This window comes from Aulostomus chinensis, chromosome 13 (assembly GCF_037954235.1).
Source record: "Aulostomus chinensis isolate RoL2024-O1b breed Wild chromosome 13, RoL_Achi_v1.0, whole genome shotgun sequence".
Classification (NCBI taxonomy): Eukaryota; Metazoa; Chordata; class Actinopteri; order Syngnathiformes; family Aulostomidae; genus Aulostomus; species Aulostomus chinensis.
In genome coordinates this window covers 26,436,271-26,455,076 of record NC_141332.1, presented here as the reverse complement: position 1 = coordinate 26,455,076, position 18,806 = coordinate 26,436,271, and the positions used below count along the sequence as shown (strand labels likewise).

The 18,806-nt window shown below is 48.1% G+C and overlaps 1 protein-coding gene and 2 long non-coding RNA genes across 5 annotated transcripts in view; all 3 read right to left on the bottom strand.

Moving 5' to 3' along the window:
- Window positions 1-8,592, bottom strand: part of fat2 (FAT atypical cadherin 2) — a 101,236-nt gene extending 92,644 nt beyond the window's left edge. For 2 of the 3 annotated variants that reach the window (XR_015118971.1, XM_086222332.1), the window contains exon 1: window positions 8,462-8,592. The gene's annotated coding sequence lies outside the window, so the exon portion shown is untranslated. The remainder of the gene's footprint in view (window positions 1-8,461) is intronic. The other variant, XM_086222334.1, reaches the window with a different exon arrangement.
- Window positions 8,593-11,966: 3,374 nt separating this feature from the next.
- LOC147251548 (uncharacterized) lies at window positions 11,967-13,793 on the bottom strand. Its single transcript, XR_015119081.1, has 3 exons — window positions 12,912-13,793; window positions 12,713-12,822; window positions 11,967-12,462 (listed from the first exon to the last, which is right to left on the bottom strand). It is a non-coding gene; the product is annotated as an uncharacterized LOC147251548 (long non-coding RNA).
- A 3,268-nt stretch (window positions 13,794-17,061) lies between these two features.
- Window positions 17,062-18,806, bottom strand: LOC147251547 (uncharacterized). The gene is made up of 3 exons (XR_015119082.1): window positions 18,672-18,806; window positions 17,598-17,738; window positions 17,062-17,082 (listed from the first exon to the last, which is right to left on the bottom strand). It is a non-coding gene; the product is annotated as an uncharacterized LOC147251547 (long non-coding RNA).

Below are 18,806 nucleotides of genomic sequence, written 5' to 3'. Positions count from 1 at the left end.
AAGAAGCAAAAATGTGTCACTACAACACAAAGAATCTTAGCTGGAACTGCTCGACGAGTCCAAAGTGAGTGTGGAAACAAATCGGGGTGGTTCCTGTTCCAGCCAGGCCTGCTAGCATGTGAGGAGCAGGGCTGCTGCACGCTCTTCATGACTGTGTATTTGTTTGTCCTGTTGAAGCTGAGCTTTGGCTGGAGGCTGAAACCACATTTCTCTCTCTCCATAACGAGAAACAGTTTTAAATGTTACATGAACTCAGAGTCTCGGCTGGCGTTTGATTCACCCACCTGAGCGAGACCCCCTGAACTCTGGAGACCCAGAACGAGTCCGACCCTTCACAACCCGGTCTTTTGTGTTGTGTACAAATGAGACAACACAACAGCAGAGGATGTTGATCTGTTGCAGCTTATTATCATCTACCAGCCTCTAAAGATCTAAAGATGAAGTCCACGGATTCATGAGAGACTAAAGGATCTGACGTCAGGGGGGTCACACTTGGCCTGCAGAGTTCCTAAGATGCTGAACTACAGGTGAAGGTGGTGAGCCACCGGGGGAGGTGAGGGAAGACCAGGATGAAGATGGATTACACTCTGATTGAAAACACAGGAAAATAATGAATTCCATTTGACTCTAACGAACACTGCCAGCGATGTAATGAATCCCACAAATCAGCATTACCTGTCTGCTCATCACGCCGGCTGGTCCCACGCGCTGCTGCGCTCCGAGGGAGTTTCATCCCAAAGCTGCTTCCTGTTTATTGCAGTGAGGTGCTTTCTTTGCTGCGCTGTAAATTATCATTAACATCGAAATGACCCAAAGTTTGAAACGAGCAAAAGGGTGAGTTTAATTTCTTGAACTATAAAGTGGAGTTTCCTGCAAGTTTCCAATCTAGAGTGTCAAACTCCTGGTCCAGGGGCCAGACATGGCCCACCCTTCAGCTTCATAGGACCCTACACACACTATCAGATTGTCATGAAATTTGGTCCACAAGTTGTAACAAGTTGTTATAGTTCAGTGTTCATGATGGGTTTGATCGTTACGTCTCTCTGTGAAGTCACTACAACACAATACTTGAAATGGCCCCTTGTGAAAGGTGGCCCCCAGGTGTTCTGAGTCTGAGACCCCCAATCTAGAGTCTCTGAACTCAAACGAACCTGAAATCCAGACTGAAGGGAAATGTTTTATGGCTGAGGGCCGAAACCTCCGGGCCCCAGCTGGGAGTCCAGAGGTCAGCTCTCACACACACACACACACACACACACACACACACACACACACACACACACACACACACACACACACACACACACACACCTACTCAGGTCTACAAGTCATCTTGAGCCCGCCCACACCTCCTACCTGATGTGTGTTCCAGGCAACCTGCAGCCACACGCTCAGCTCCTGCATCCTATTTCGCCATCACCCTCATGCCTCCCAGCACACACAGAACAGTTTGTACAGCTTTCCCTCTGTATCTGCCCGTCAGTGTGAACAATCCCGGGATGTCGGAGCTCAGAACGTGCTGAAGTTTACAGCAAACACAACTCAGCCGAGCAGCTCTCTTTCATGTGCGCCTGCCCTCTCTTTCTAGTCAAGCTGTCTGATACCATCAGCCGAGAGTCGCTTATCGCAGATACGTCGCTATCTGCATTTATGTTGGCACATGCATTCATTTACTTAACGCATTTCTGACCTTAATATTTTAAATCTTTTGTTGCAAGATTGAATTGTGGCCCATCGGTCCATCTACGGGGAGCAGAAGCTGTACTCAGCAGCACAAGAGCAGCAGAACTAACTGCTGCTCAAAATGGGATAAAAAGGGACGAAAGAGGAAAAAGCCAGGCCACAAAGGCTGCTACCAGTCTGTGAGACACGTAACAGGTAGAGAAACCAGCATGAGTCCAGATCAACCAGGGCCTGCAGTAAACATGCAGGGTCTCTGGCTGCAGCCACAGAAAAACCGGAGCCGGACTCGAGTTTTTCATCACTTCCTGTCATTCCATGTCTGTCAGTAGACGACAAGCTAAAACCTCAGATTCCTCCAAACAAGCGAGCCGGTCCCTGCCTGACACCAAATACAGACACTTCTCTGTCTCACTCTCACTCTCACACAGGAGTGTCCTGAAAACCACTCCCACCGTCTCCTGGCACTCCGATGCTCCGTCTGCAGAAATAATATCTCCCCTGCAGCTTCCACACCGTCACCGTGACAAGTCTGATGTGGAAACTTGGAACTTCCAAACTATGAGAACTTTCCATGTCCAGCAGAAAGAATTTTCTGCAAATTCTGAGATTCTGGCTTTTTTTAACGAGGCCAAATGAAAAAATGACATATTAAAGTTTTCTAACAAGGTTAGAGGACATTTTTGTGAGGAAAGCACACGTCAGACAAAGCTTATCATTGTAGCAGAACATTTTTATACTGTATGGCTTGGAAAAATGAAGAGGGAATAAAAGACTCTGACCTCCGAGGACATGATGTCATTACTCTTTAATTTAATCTAATTGTCAAATGAATTTTTAGCGAACGGTGATGCAGGAGATGCCTTTTAGGTGTTTTCTGCTGGTTTAGAGTGACGAAAACAGGCTGTGTAATTCTGCCAGAGGATCGCAGTGTAGACAACGTAATGCATGACCATCTTAAACGCCAGCTAGTGTTGAACGTGTTGCTGCTGGAGAGGAAGACAAAGTTTTGGGGAAGACGAAGTCGATGGTGGCAACGGCTGGTCAGCCTTGCAAGTTCAAGATTTTCCATATCAGGGCTTGAACAGTTATTGAGGTTTCGTCTCCCATTTAGTGCATTGTTTCTTAAAAAAGAAAGAGTTCAAAAACCACCTCAGGTGAGCGCACATCCTTTTTGTCGCAGACTTTCACAGACAAGCAGTCTGGCCTTGGCCCCACTTTAGAGGAAGGGCGCAGCGAGGGTGGAGGCAGAAACTCTGTTCAACACAGCAAAACCAAGAGCCTCCAGTTTCTACTCCCTAATCAAGCAGGAAAAAGGAAAAGCAAGGCAGCGAAGGAGTTTCAGCTCCTCTCTGCTGACTCCCCTCTGTGTGTCAATATCTACCAACAGCTCCCTGTCAGTGGATAGTTGTCTACTTCCTGTGTGATGACTCTGGCGGCACAGACACGTTTAATCACGGGATCCACGTTGCCACCAGTCCAGGTTCGTGAAGCTGAGGGCACTTTAGGAGAGGAGAAAATAAAAGGAGAAAAGAGATCCAACCTGGCATAAGAAGGTCCAACGTCACGCAGCTAATTATCACCACGTTTGCACACTGTTTGTGTACTGGTGCATTACGTTAAAATACAGTAGAGATGCTTTTCAGAGCCTTAAAGGATTTCAGGGTTTTGCGTTTTTGATGAGAACTATAGGGCATTGTTCCTCCTCCGGCTCCCTCTCTGACGCCATTAATCCCTCCAACCTGTTTCCTGCTCTTTGTGAAGTGATTCCACCTCCGTCCTCCAAAAGAAAGGAGAGAAGAGAATGCTGCCGGGGTTCAGGTGATATTTAATGTTCTAAAGTAATCCTGAGAAGATTTGGAAGTGGCTGATAAACAATTCCAAGAGTAAAGTTCCTCTCTGGAAACAAATACTGTGTTATACATCTGCCAAACAACCTTTATTCACATTCTACATCTCCACAGTGACCTTTTACTTCATTGGATCAGAAGTATTCAGAGTAATACGTGGAACTGGTTTACAACATGTTATTGTGCAAGATTTCAGAACATGTGACATATGTTGGGCTGCTGGCACCTTCCTGTGCCCAACCATGTCTAAAGTCTCGCTCCTTTGGCAAGTGTGATCGCTCAGTTCTCTCCTGCTTTCCTGGCCCCAGCAGGGCGTCAGCGCTTGTGCCGCTCTACCGCGCTGCCGCGATGTCAAGCGGCTTTTAGGAGGATCAATTCAAGTGTTGACAAAACAATCAGCCCTTAAGGAAGTACTGATCCTACGGTTTTGGGGTCCAGTTCTGGAGTCCAACTGCTCCACTGACAACGCTGCAGAGAAGCGAGGACCCACCCAGTAACGCCAGCCCGGGCGAGCTCTGCTGGTGGCTGTGCTGCAGGCGTGCTAACACAGAGTTTCACAGTAAACTGGTGCCACGTTCCAGTGAGGAGACGCAACGATGTTTGAGAACATTTGTGTTGAACAGAGGCGTTGATTTCAGGTTCCAGTTACTGATTGTAACAATGTCATCCGAGCCACGGCAGTTCTCTGATGCTAACCAAGTGTTTTTCTACCTGACCAGACCAAACACACTGTCACATTAGAAAACGCCGTGCAAGAATGTACGCAGGAACATCTGCCCACAGCTTCCCTGTGGCTACCGTACGAAGCCATAGGATCGACTGCTGCCCATTAGCCTTTCCTGGCCCAGTCACAGCAAAGTTAACAAGTTTTCCTCCAAGTAAAACCCAAACTTTCTTTCAGAAACTCTCATCTGCATAATTGCGGCGTTCAATCTCCAACGGTTCCAAAAAAAAAAGAAAACATTTACAACTATAGGCTGTAGCGTGATACAATCTAACAAGGTAATGAGACTGTGCTGCAGTGTGAAGCCATGATGGATGGCGAGGCTTTACTCTCTGTCAGTGTATTAAGTTCTCGCTCTTGTTTTATGGGGAAAAAAACAGCTCATCTTTGTTGACTATAAAGCTCAAGTCATGTTTCCTCCCTGCGTTAAGATTCTCAGTGTGAAATAACCTAAAAATGTCAAATTTGGCAATTAAGTGCTACAACAAGGTGCTACAGCATCTGTCCCGTTCAGACAAAGATGCAGGGAGACGTGCGGGTCTTTAGCATTTAATCCCAAATTTTTTGGGTGTCTGTCAATCACAGGGCTGCATCAGGGGTTTGGAAAACTTGATGTACGAAGAAGGAAGACTTTTTTGAAATGTTAACGAGGAAAGCAGCAACGTGGCCTCGTACTTCACCTTCCATCACGGTAAAAACAATCTGCTTTTTTCCCCACGTTCACAAAATATCAAGAACACATGAGACTTGATTTGTCACCCACTTCAACCTTGAGATGATGGAGTATAATCCAGACTAATCCTCGTCTAGCTGGGGGGATTCTTTTAAGTGTCAGCTGCATGGACACCTTGCAGAATGTGATGGCTTCGTAACCTTGACCACATCCTCTGACAACACACGCTGTCATTTAATCAGACGAAACATGCAAAGATTCTTTTCTTTTTTTTTAAACAACACGAAGGCAAATACGTTTTTCCTTAATGGTTCATAATTCAAGACATTCTGAGAATTCGTCGAGCTTTACTGACCCAGGGAGGACAGATGGAGGCAGGGGGGGCTGCTGAAACACAGCAGCAGGGCTCAGGAGGGACGGTGGCGTTGGCTAGAGAGCCTGCAACACCGTCACTCTCTTCTGTCCGGCTGTTTGAGAGCTGCGGCCGACCTCAGGGAAGGAAAACTGCTCTTCCTCCAAAGTACCAGGAGGTTGGAGGCAGGGCGGGACGAACCTCTCACTTTATTACTGTTTCCTGTTTGTCTGTTATCAGCACTCGATGACTCTGACCTTTGACCTCTCTGAGACTGGCTGCAGTTAGCCATGGAACTCTTTCCCTTCATTGGCGTTGCTCATTCCTCCATTTGCAGCCACACTGCTGAGCTGTAGGACTGTATGCGTTATGTTCAGCCCTGTTGGCCGACAGTCTTCCATAATTCCATCAGTTAGCCTTCAGATGAATCATTCTAATCTAATCTAATCCAGAGTTAAAGCCTGTTCCATTGTGTAGAAGCTTGAGTAGAATCTCATAAATCTGATGGGAGTCATTAGCGGTGAGAGAAGCTGTGACTGGATTTTTGGGAGGGTGTAATTTCAGATCTGGATCGTGTTAGGGTGGGGTTACGATGCTTGCCCCTGACTGGGAGGCTTCAGGGGTGGGGGGGTCACACCTCGAGCCTGACCTCTCTCACACCCACCAGCAAGAAACCAGGACCAGAAACCTCTAACTGGAGCGTCTGGCTATATTGGGATGAGCTAACAACTCAATGTGTCAGAGGTTCTTAACCCTTTCGGGGCTGAGAACGCAGACATGAAGCTGCTCACTGAAATATGTACAGGCAAGTGTTCATCAACTGGAACCAAATATGTCGTTCTTTGTGCCAGCAGACTTAAGATGAGCAGCACCAGAGTAGAACTGGACCTGCTCAAATTCTTAGAAGAGCAAGTGGGAACCTCCATTGTTGTGTGTTGTTTAATCCATCAGCTCCACCGCTGTGAGTCCCTGTTACACCAGGACACCGCTTGCCAGTGGTTAACTTGTTGGAACCTTTAATGCCAACATGTTGGCAGATGATGTTACAGGTAAAGTGGAGGGACCGCCGCCACCACCACCCGCTGCTGACGATGTGGATATATTCCTGTCAGTACCCCCCCCCCCCCATCCTTGTGTACCAGGAGAGCAGCAGTCCAATTACACGGCAACCATCTGTCCTGCCATTGCTTGTGAACAAACTGACTGAGAATCGCTCAGCAGGTGACAATAAAAAAAACACTACAAACACAACTGAGTTGAATTAGTCAGGTTCTCAGAGTGGAGCATCAAGCAGAAGGTGGCGCCAGCCTCACATACCGACGATACGCAGTTACACTCCAATAAAACTCCCTCTCGCATGTGATGCTCCCTCTATAATTATGTAAGATGGGACGGCAGTTTGAATGTAGGGTCATGTGAAGGGTGAAAGGTCCACTGCGGGGGTCGGGGTGTCCTTTAAGAGTTAGTCACACACACACAAACACACACACACACACACACACACACACCCTCACAGTAAATACCATAATTACAGGGAGGGTCAGCGATGCCTCAGCAGCATTCCTTGCTCACGAGATCAACCTGTCAATTATTCCAGTGTGTTGGGACTCAACTGTATGAGGACGCTGGGACTTTTATTCCTTAACAGGGATTTACATGTTCACACTCTCATGCCCTGCAATGCAAGACCCTGACCAGGCCATTGGGTCCAGGACAGGAGGACCCGGGGAACATCGGGATTCCTGGAGGTCCCACTCTACCTCCTGAGCCACTGCCGCCCTAAACTGAGCCACAGGGCTTCAGGGAGATTTACAGGTCTATTTTGCGTTTTAATTTGAGGGCACATTTGTTCCATTAGTTCCTCATCTTAAAACTTTTTACTTCAGTCACTCTCTTTGGTTCATTTCTGAACTGATTCTTCCTCCAGCTGAGCAGGGTGGAGGCCGGCTTGATTGCAGGAGGGTAATATCCATCCATCCCTTTACGGCGGCCAATTCCATCCACCCTTCCAGCAAAGTCCAGGCTGTAATATCTCAACGACTCCCATTATCAGCAGTCATTAATGAGCCTCGGCTTTTGCCAAATTACCCATCAGATAATTTAAAAAGCTCTCAGTGCAAACTGAATTATTTACACGAGGTTTCCACATTTTTTTGCTAAAAACCTGTGCACCCTGAAACTTTAGCTGATGGAGGAACTGACTCGATCCAACTACAGGAATTATTCTGCCTTCTCAGAAATATGACATTCCTCCAGGGTTATGAAAACCAATTATTTGCCCATATGCCTGAAAATGAATGCATCAACTGAAACGTCACATCAAAAACACGAAATAACTTTCAGGTCAAATAAGGTTCAGGAAAAGCCGGTGCTGCTTTCTTTCAGCAGCATTTACAAAACAACTGATGTGTCACTTTCTATTATGGAAAGTCACTTTTACAGCAAATAAATGATGAGTTCGCTTATCCATGACAAACGCCAGCCTCCACGCCATGCCCGCCCGCCGGCCTCACTGGCGAGTCAATGGAACCATTTTCAGCAGGAGAGAAAAGCTGACCAGTGTCGTTTGTCATCCACAGACACACGCACGGCCACGGCTGCGGAGACGTGATCGAGCAGTGCCATTCAACTGAGAGGAAACCAGCATGTGGACAAATGAAAAGAGCGGAAGGACGGCGGTTTGGAGGGGAAGAGCCGGGCTGCGTGCGCTGACATGTGCCGCTCTTTACCTCCACCATGCAACACTCAGAGCCTGGAACGCTGAGAAAACTCACAGAACAAACTCAAGCTGGCACACTCTTGAACTCCTACGTCAATAAAGAGCAAAGTCGGACAAACTGATGGACCCTAAAACTGAAAGTAGTCCCCCCCCCAGCTGTCACAACTCATTGTATGTTTTTACATGGAAGCTCATTTCTGCAAGTCAATGAACAAAAGCTTGAAAAGCAGCACAGACGAAAAGTCCTCCATGTGTGACAACAACAACGCTCGGTTCCCTGAGATTATGACCTTTTGGCACCATTTTGAACCTGGTGTTTGTTCTCTCACTGGTGGAAATGGACGTCCACAGTTGCGAGAGCAGTAATATACGTGTGTTGTCGCGGTAAAGCTGCTTCTGGGCAGGTTTACTGAGAGTACACACTGAAGTGCAGTACAGCTGCTGATTGACAGAGCAAACGTACCTGAGGTCCAGCAGGGTGACGCTTCCACAAATGTCTCTTATCTTCCTCCTCTCACACCTGAAGAACTTTACAAATCCTTTGAGGGGTTGGCAGCAGCCTGTGCTCTCCCATACTGGCTTGATGGGAAGTCCAGGAAAACACAGGAGAAGATACTTCGAAAGCGCCGTTGAGTTGTGAGTGTTTCTGCCGCCGCGGCTAACTTCAACTTCAGAGGGCTCTGAACCAAAGTGCTGCTGAGACACCTCAACACTCCCTCAGGAGTCCCATCTCCACCCATTTCTCACACTGTCCCTCCTCTCTGTCTCTCTCTCTCACACACACACACATACACACACACACACACACACACACACACACCCTCCATGTGCCCAGATTGCTCCCCCCTCCCCTTCTCTCGCCTGCAGGCTCAGGCCTTTGGGACCCCGCCAGGACTCAGCTTCTAGCTTGATGCCGTTCATCTCTCCACATATTTATGAATCTATTGTCATTCAGAGAAGAACTTTCTGCCTTGTTACAAAAACTGCATGTGGACAAAGTTATACAAACAGGAAATAGGAAATAGAAAATGGTGGAAATAACATGAAGGAGCGGCTGAGGGGTAAAACCCAACAAGTCTTGAGATAATAAAGATAAACTTCTGCACGTCATTTTTTAATCCAACAACAAATAAACCTCTCCAATCAGCAACGGTGTCGTGGTCGTGGTGTCCAGCGGTGACGCGGTGAACGGCGTCAGCACTGAGGAGGAGTCACCATCTGATCAACACTTAACGGAGGACACAGAGTGGAAGGGCCCATGCGTGACCTCCGTGCAGCTCTGCAGGCAAACAGTTGTTGCCACTGAAATATTTTCCCCTCCTTCCTCCCGACCCCCACTGGTCACGGCCTCTGCAGCTCCTCCTGCTACAATGGATCCAAATAAAACACTTATCACGCTGAAAATTGACACTCACTGTTGCATTTGCTACACGGCACAGCGCTCACTTGTGCTATTCTGCCCTTTTAAACAATGAACCACCATTTATGACCAGAGTTGGGGGCTGGGAGCTGCACGCTGGAGTACCGAGAGATGGATTTGAGATTGAGAGGGTTTTTCATCGCACAGCAAATGTAGAGGAGCAGCAGGATTGCGACTTAATGACTTGATGTAAAGCTGAGACAGCGATCAGCCTCAAGCCTGGTTCATCTAATGACAAAGCAGAGGCTAATAGACTGTTGGAGTCCATCCCGCCTCTAATGGAAAGCGGTAATTAGCTCTTATAGTTGTGTATTCGCTGCAGTAAGTCAACAGGCTTTAAGCCACTGTTGTGTAAACACAACAAATAAAGTCAGTGCAGCTCTGGAACTCCCGCCTTGGCCTTAAATGTGGTTAGGAGAATGAAGAGGGCGGCGCTGGCAGCCTGTCGATAGCACGGGGCTGAATAAGGAGGCATTAAGAGAGTCGTTCTTATCAAGATCTCAGGACCTGCAGCACTTCAGACAAAAATCTAAAACATCAGACAAGTGCAGGGAACATAAAAGCGTAGATGCAGAACCAATATAATGACCAATAGCCATGCGGAGGGGCGCCATCGTGGCTGATCATCACGGCTGATTTCTGAGGGCCCGTATTATATTTTCTCTTATTTACTGATGTCTGATGTTCTCCTGAATGAGGGCCTAAGTGTAAAACAATCAATCAAGCTGAAGTTCAGATTCAGGGGCGGCCCGGCTCAGAGGTAGAAAGGCCGCCTAGCAAGCGAAGTGTCGCTGGTTCGATCCTCACTCACACCACCTCACTGAGAAAGTGCTTCCTGCGTACAAGCTGCAGTCATTTAACTAAATCTAAAACTACATGAAAATGCCAGAATGGAATTTATTATTCAGCCTGAAGGCTTGACAGTGCAGGAACATGCATGCGGGTGGGAGTCTTGTCTGAAAAAGGTTGCGAATCCCTGCCTGAAAGAGAGAGGATCGAAAGGCTGACAGAAACAGCAAACCCACACCTGATGATCCACTGGGATCCATTCAGGGACGGCGCGTTAACGGCGTGATTGCAACTTTAGATCATAACCAGTATTTACTGTTGATTTTCAGGCACTAATAAATGTCTTCCAGCACGTATGTGCAGCTGGTGTGTTTGTGAACAAGCACAACAAATTACAATACTTGTGTATTGTAAATGGAAGTTGTCTATCCTTTGGTCTCGTGTAGCTTCGTGCCGCTTGTGCTGTCTGACGAGTGGATTCACCCAGCAGGTGGAAAAACCTCCTCAAGACATCTCACTGCAAGCGCTCGATAAAGAAGTGAGACCTCTCGGGTGCATCATGGCTTTCAGACTGCTTGCTGCAGGCAGGAGGGACTGCAGGGCTGCATCAAGATGAATGGATCAATGGCAGACAAACAAGATCTTTCATGACTGCTGATGTGGCAGCGCTGCAGCCGCTGAGCTCCACAAGCCTCGGCTGCCAGGATAAAGTTGAGAGCGTAAGAGTGGGAGGTCGTTTCAGCACGGTGGCGAGTTCAGACAGCGAGGAAGGAGACAAGCCCTGATTGGCTCAGATGCTAATAATCACTCGCAAAGCCGCGTCATGAAAATATTCCGGTGGCAGCTTCTCATTTTTATCTGACACTGACTGTCGCGGCCGCTGGTCAAAGTGACGAATGTCGTCTGCAGAAGGATGTTACTAATTAATGCAATTGACTGAGGAACTTTATTACAAGCCCAAATTAAATTTGGCCATTGTTTGGACGGTGTGTATGTGTGTGTGTGCGTGTGTGTGCGTGTGTGTGAGAGCGAGCCAGTGCGTGTGCTTGTCAGAGATAGTTTGTGATTGAAGAACCTCCACTCAGAAGCACCACAGAGAGTTTTAAACAACTTTGGGAGGCGTCATCAGTTTCAGGAGTTGAACTCTCAGCCGCAATGCTTTCTAAACTTTCTTGAAGACTTCTGTGTGCCGACTGTGTAGCTTGTAAGAAATCGTATGTTTTAAAATGTCAGGTGCCTGTTTAATCTAAAGCTTTGGATAGAGGACTTGGACTACTGCTGTAGAAGAATAAGAAGAGGTCAACCAATTAATCAGGCTGGCATTTGGCATCTTTTAACCGTCAACGGCCAACGCCTGAGCTCACGAGGCCAGTTACCGAGCAGGCACATCTGCGAGCAGCCCAATTTCATGCCACTCTACCGCTGTCACGCTGGCACTCCAGGCAAGCGTGTCCTTTTAATTGTTTTAAAATGCCAGCAGCTTGATGAGACGCTGAGCGTCTATTCTGCAGCTTCTTTCTGGACGCTGGGAGTCGAAGAATGCTTTTTCTCACTATGTATATGTCGCTGTCGCTTAGAGAGAGATGCTGCTATCTGCTGATTATTGAAATGAAGCTTTTTATTCATACTTTTTCTTTTTAAGTAAGAAAATCAACCAAAAACGAACAAAACAAAATCCAGCACCTGTCCTGGTCGAGCCCACATCGCTCCAACTCCCCCAACGAAGACGTGCGGCTTCTCCTGAACTCCCAGCACAACTTGGTTAAGAGGATGTTGCCGTTACTGGAGTGACAATCTGCTGCAGAGGCTGTTTGGTGGGGAGTCATTTGGGCTGTTGGGAAGGAAAAAATACCTCATTTAATTCACCACGTTTAAGTTCCTGCCAGCTGTCCAGTGACTTCGTACAGACCTCACAGATTAGAGAGCAGAAGATGTACTTTTTACCAAATGTTGCCACCACGAGCACATAAAGCTGGTGAGCTACATATTTAAATGTTATACTGTATATATAAATAAATGTGTGTGTGTGTGTGTGTATACAGATCAAGTTTGACTGAGTCACACTTATTCAACTTTGTTTGAACAAATGTGGCCTGCAGCTTCATCTGAATACGGTTTGTCGAATCATCGCCGCTCCATGGATTGTAGAACTTTTGTGAAGGTTAGTATATCTGAGAAAAGCAGAACTCCATCTCTGATCCATTGACAGTGTTGAGACGATCCAGTCCACAGCGGTGACAAGAGAATCCATTCTACTGAGGACAAACAGGAAAGAAGCAGTGGAACCTGATGCTGCTGAGAGTGGGAAGCTCAAACTTTGTGACTTACTCCTTTTTTTGCATTTATTTTTTTCCCTTGTAAAATGGTAACCCTTGATTTTAAAAATTTAATTTCTCTTAAAGAAACGTTACAGAACGATCGTCTTCTGTCTCGTAAATGTAGTGAGAGCCGAGGAAAAAGTAAAAACGGATATTGAATATTTGAATCAAAAAACTGTGCTCCTACATTTGTTAAAGCTGAAACAGAAGGTGAGCAGAAGCCTCCAACATTTCCAGGCCAAGGTGGAGAGAGATGACGATACCGAGAGGAGAGGGAGAGAGAGAGGACACATGGACCTGTGGCGAGGGAGGGAGGGAGGGAGGGAGCAGGATGATGAAATAGCCAAGAATGAGAAGAGGAACTCGTGAAGGAGGCTCGGCCGGACCTGAACAGGTGCGTATAGATTTCAGGCGGCTCTGCAGTGGTCAGTTGATGGCTCGGGTTTGTAGGACGAATTTGTCCCAGGGGACGCCTGCAGGCGCTGGAGACTCTGGCAGCCACCACCGTCTCTTTCGGCACCGGCTCAACTGGACCACGATTTGGCTCGTGAGGCCTCCATGGGGCTCGTGTAGCCATCCATCCCCCTCGCAATGGTTCCCAGCAGCTGCCCTGAGTGTTTGGGGGAGAAGCTGCTCCGAAAACAGAGAAACATGTCGGCCGACGTGCCAGTTATGATGCGCAGAGCAAAACTTAGCCTCAGCAGAGCTGAAAGACGAGTGGACGAGGCGCATGGAGAGAAAAGCAGGAAAAGAAAGATGGAATAAGTGAAAAAAGAAATGTGGGTGGAGGGACCAAAGCAAGAGATAGGAGGATTCTAAGAGAGTGAATAAGAGAGGAAGCGCTTGAAAGATGCATGATGAAGAGTGACATTGAGACAGGGGAGGAGAAAGCAGCGCGGAAAGGAAAAATAGAAAGCAGAAGGAGGTTAAGGGCAAAAGGCAAGAGCCAGAGAAGATGAACAGACAAAGGAGGGTGCATACATAAAAGACTGGAGGTGAACAGAGGGATGGAGGAGGAGTGGTGGGGAAGGGGACGAAGAAGAGGGAGGAGGCCAGCTCTAGAAATAAACACCAACAGAAGGTGGGCAAGGAGCCACCGGCAGCAGGTGAACCCGAGCGAGGGGCAGGAGAGCCTGGAGGAAATGAAAGCTAAATCCAGCTTATGTAAGCCGCTGCTGCCGTCTCCCGCTGCTCCATCAAACTGCTCAACATTTACAGCAGGAGGTTTCGGTCCACGTCTCCGACCAATCAGAGCCTGATCTGTGACCTGTAAACGCAACTGCAATCAAACACGCAAGTTTTCTAACAGTTGAAATACGTGTAAAGTGAGCGTAGCGGCGGCTGACCACGTTCGTGGCGTGACATGCCGTAAGTAGCTGACTGTGTGACGGTCTATTCTGTCCCCGTCACGTAGCACGCAGCCCTCCAGGCGTAGAAAATGACAAACCATTTCTGCTGCCAGGCAGCCAGAACAAACAGGCCTGTGTAGCATTCAAGGCCCGGCGCTGTTGACGTATCCCGAGGCTCCTCGATCCTACAACAAGCAGCATGTGACCACGTCTCCCGAGCAGGTTTAGTCCAGTTTCCAGTTGAACCCCCTGTGCAGCTCAATTGCGGAGAGCACAACCTGGTCCTGATCTGACCCAGGATCAGCAACCCAAACTGGATGATGGGATTATGATCACGCACGTGGCGTTTGTTCAGACGTAGATGGAACAACAGGCTTCAAGTCAGGCCGAGGATCGACCGGCGCTTCTGCTGAAATCTCAGGTTTGCTAAATATCGGTTTGGATGCGGTCAGAATTTGGTGATGTGTTACTGTGACGCCTGAGCTGTTACCGTGGCGAGGAGGCGGCCATGTTAGATATTTGACTCTAGAACAGGAAATTTTAGTAACTGGACTTACAAGATGAAATGGAGGTTATATAAATGTGGAGAGGCGAAGGGAAGGGAGGCCCGGTCACACGCTCTAACGGTGTGTGAAGTCACCTGGCCGCCCACCTGTGATCGGATCATCCTGACTGACCAGAACCTCAGTTTTAGTTCAGCCAAACAAAAGTGCTGTTGGAGCAACATTCCTGGGGTGGGACCAGTGTGAGGTTAGTTAGCAGGATCATAAATCACCCTCAGGGGTCAAATCTTAGTTTGGACAGAAACAAACCAACCGAAACCCCCCCCCCCCCCCCCCCCCCAGGTAGAACACCTTGAAGACCTGCCCATCCTTTCTATTTTCTATTTCAGGAAGGTTTTTTCATGCATTTCCTTCTTTGTAGGTTTACTGGTTCCTGTAATGTCAGGTTGTACTGCTGGATAGATGATCGACAACCAGCCTCCCAACGACAGAAACTTAAGAATAAAACAAAGCCATCGGGGCCTCCAGTCAGAGTTCAGTTCCCGTCATGAGTGAGTGTGCAGGCAGGGTCAGTTCCCCGGCTACGTCCTGTTCATGTTCCACCCTGCTGCCTGCAGATCGACAGATAGTGAAAGGAAAACTGTCGCCACATGTCAGCTAAACAAGTTCGCAGGCGCAGTAATGGACTGAGGGGGCGGGGCCAGCAGAGGTCCCCAGCTGACCTTTTACAAAATGTGTCAATGTGTCTTTCAACAAGTTCACTTCTCTGCTCTCTCTCTCTTCTGATGATCCTGACAAGGAATTCAGGGTCAGGAGGAGGACAGGGGCCAGGGGAGAAGACACACACGTCTGCTGGCATTATTCTATCAGTGACTGGGGCATGACACTCGTTTGAGTTTCTGCTGGAGGGTCAGAGTGATCCTACTGGTGTCTAAAGCGCTCGCAGTGAGGCGTCCACTCCAGAAGATGTTACTTTAAACAGACGATTTTGTCAGGTTAGCTTTCGTTAGCCGTCAGACTCCATTAGCTTCAAGCTAAACACCCTAAATATACGTGGCTGGATTTTTCTTCATTCTGCAGTCGTCTTAAAAGCTCGAGACTCTCATCACTCCAACTTATTATTCTTCATCTTTTCAGCTTCGGCCCCCCAGGAGAACTTCGGCTGACATTGGTGATGCAAGTCTTCCTGCAGAGTTTATTCTAGATGGAGGCTGATAGCGATCAGAGGAACGTTAGAGTGAATTCCGTCACACAACATCACAACCGTGCCTGTTGAGCTCAGCGCTCTCATCCTGCACCTCTTGTACACGCATGTGCACTTTGAAATCACGCAAGAGTTTGGCCTTCAGAGTCACTCAGCTCGCAACTGTCGATGCAAAGTTTCAAGGAAAAAAAACCCAACAGTTTAGACATCGAAGGAATTTGCTTCAGAGTCTCCCTGAAGCGTGGGAAGTAATAAGCCCTCGAACCAACTGTAAATCAAGCTCCTGCTCACCCCACCACCCCCCCCCCCCCCCCTCGCCCGGCTGATAACCATCACACAGGCAGCAGCAGGCAGGAGGGCTCCTCGTCTCCCTGCACCAGCAGGAATTCCACTCAAGGACCCACCGTCCTGTTGAAGCCGATCGGAACTTTGGAGTTCATGCCTTTCACAATTCACTTCTTTTCCAACGGAGGCAGACCTGACAGCCCCCCCCCCCCCCCCCAACGTATCTGTGAGTTTATTGGCCTTCTCAGCATTTAAGACTTAAGACCCCCTGTACTGGGGTCAGAGAGTCGGACTGACCTCAGACCTGCACAGTCGTTGTGCACGAAGTACAAAACGTCATATCAAGAGACACCGAGGCAAACAAACGTGAAGGTCAAAGTATTCCAGTGTAAACAAGATGGACTTGTAGCTGAATTCATTCAATCCTGGAGTACTCAGCATTTTCTCTTCCTGTGGAAATGGTAGAGGGGAAAAAACCAACAACATGAACACACAACAACCATGAAAGCCTGCAGGCTCCAAACTACGAAAAAGGGAAGGAGAGGAAGGCTTTTATGATGGAGTCAAACTGGCGCTCAGTGTTGGAGTTCGTGCTTGAACCCGTGACAGACACCTGCTTTTAGGACGCGGACGTTTCACCTTCAAACAAAGGTGCGCTTGCCCTCAGCAGTTGTCACTCCCAGTATTATTCATCTTACACTTTTCCCTGGACGTCTCACACGAGCTGGGAGGACAGGACTTCCCTCTCGGCAGGATGAGGCTTCAGCCGTGTCCGGCCTGCCGCGGACACATCAGCAGGTCTGCTTCTCCTCCTGTTTGCTCGTCTTGACCTCCTCACACACTCATTTGTCGACGCTGATGGTCACGCACTCGCCTCCACCCTCAGGAGTCGAGTGCGTGATTGACAGTTGACAGATGCTAACAGCAGGCATGTTTGGATAAACACGACTCACCAATCACAACAATGGCCGAAGGTAAACAGAGATGACCAATCGGAGCGCAGCTCAACGGCAGACTGCCGCCTCAGCGACTCAGGTGGAACTGTTTTCCTTTTATCTTCTGTTGGTTCTCTTCTTTTCCACTGCAGGTCCTCCGCCAGTCTGAAGGACAAACCCGACTCGGCGTTCTTAGAAATCTCTAACATTTCACGGATCTCCCGCTCAAAGCGAAACCGTGTGTTATTAGAGAGAAACTCCACACGACATCCTCCCTTCGCCTGTGGAAAAAAGCGAGGCGTCAAACAGCCCTCCAGCACTTGTGTGGTTCTGCTCTCGGGCGCTAATAAAGAGGCCTTGAATCTCTGTTTAAAACAAGCAAAGCTGCTCTGAACATTAAAACCCATTTGAGCCGCATAAACAATTCATTCTAAAACGCTTAAGAGGAACTTTCACCGGCTCAACGCTCACCTTGATGGAAATGTTGACGCTGTTTTATTGCGATAATCCGACTGAAACTGGTCTTTTAAAACACGCTCAAAGGCGTCTGACTGAAGGAGACCCATCTGACTCTCCAGAAAGGTGATGCACCTTTTCGCCATTTTCTGAATGAGTGAGAAGGGAAAATGATGCCTGATGAGTGTCACGCCGCAGTGAGGTGGTGGTTATTTGTCTTGTCACTTCCTGCCTTGTTGTGAAATATTGACTCTCCTCTCGTTTCAGGTCACTTGCCCTTCCTCCTGTGCCAGTCTGATTGTCTGCCCCGCCCTGATTGTTTCCACCTGTGTCCCCTTACCTTGTGTTTAGTCTTTGTCTCCCTTTGTCCACTGCCAGTGGGTTTCGTCCTCGTGCGTTCACCCCAGCCAGAGATTCGAAGCCCTGCCGCAGCCTTGATCAAGTTACGCAGCCGTGCCTGTTGTTTTCTGTGTGCATCCCCCTGAGAGAGTTTTTGGTCATCAGTTTTATACTTTAGTCCAGGGTTAGTAGATTCGTTCACAGCCCTTTTTCTTTCCTCCGCTTGGAGTGATTTTTCGTTGGTTCACTTTCATAGTCCTCGGCCTCCAGTTTTCAGGAGTGCTTTTGAGTTTCCTTCATTCTGGCTTTTTTTCCTCCACAGTTGGAGTGATTTTCATTTTGTATCTGTTTCATAGCTCTGAGTAGATTAGTTTAATTTGCAAAGCCCTTTGATTTCTCTGCTCAGAGCATCGTGCAATAAAATCCCTCGCCGTGAACCCTGCATGTGTGTCCTGTGTCTGAGCCTGGACCTGTCAGTGAACGTGAGCCGCAGCCGGCGTGTCGCTCTTGTGTGTGTTCATGCATGACGAGTGACACACGTCAGAAGGTTTTTGCTCTTTACTACTGTTGGCTCACCACAACAGTGACAGGAGGCTAATGACTTCATGCATCTATTCACTTAGTCCCAAACCAGCGTGCCGATGTGCACAGATGTGCGGCGTAATCTACACGGGGCCCTCGGGATTCTCTCGGCACGAGACAAGAACGATCTTCAGAGTGATTTAAACTCACTGAAGGTCCGTAATTGCCTTACGAGCAACAATCGTACACGTGGATGTTGTTCATTAGCGGTTTATAGACTCGTAATCATGTAACTCTCAAGGGGAAATGCAACCTACCGCTCCAGTCGTGACCAGCTACAGAACACCGACACCGCGTCGAGCCGGCTTTGAAAGTTATAAAACCACAGCCATTGCATAGCAGCGGGAATCGTGATGTCACGGCCTCTGTGCAAGGCTTCACGGTGAAAGAGGTTTCATGACATCTGCTGAAAGTTGTGCTGCGCTAAACCGGGAGGTCCAGGAGTCGGACTGTTAAAACTTAATGCTGCTGAGACCCCAGTGGAGGAACCTACCTGCTCATGGAGGTGAAGCAAGGAAAAGTGAAAGACATAACAGTTCAATTCCAGAGAGATTAGATGGGATGATCCCGGGGAAAGAGAAAACACAGAGATTTATATAACACAAACGTGAGGAAGCAAGAAAGAGGC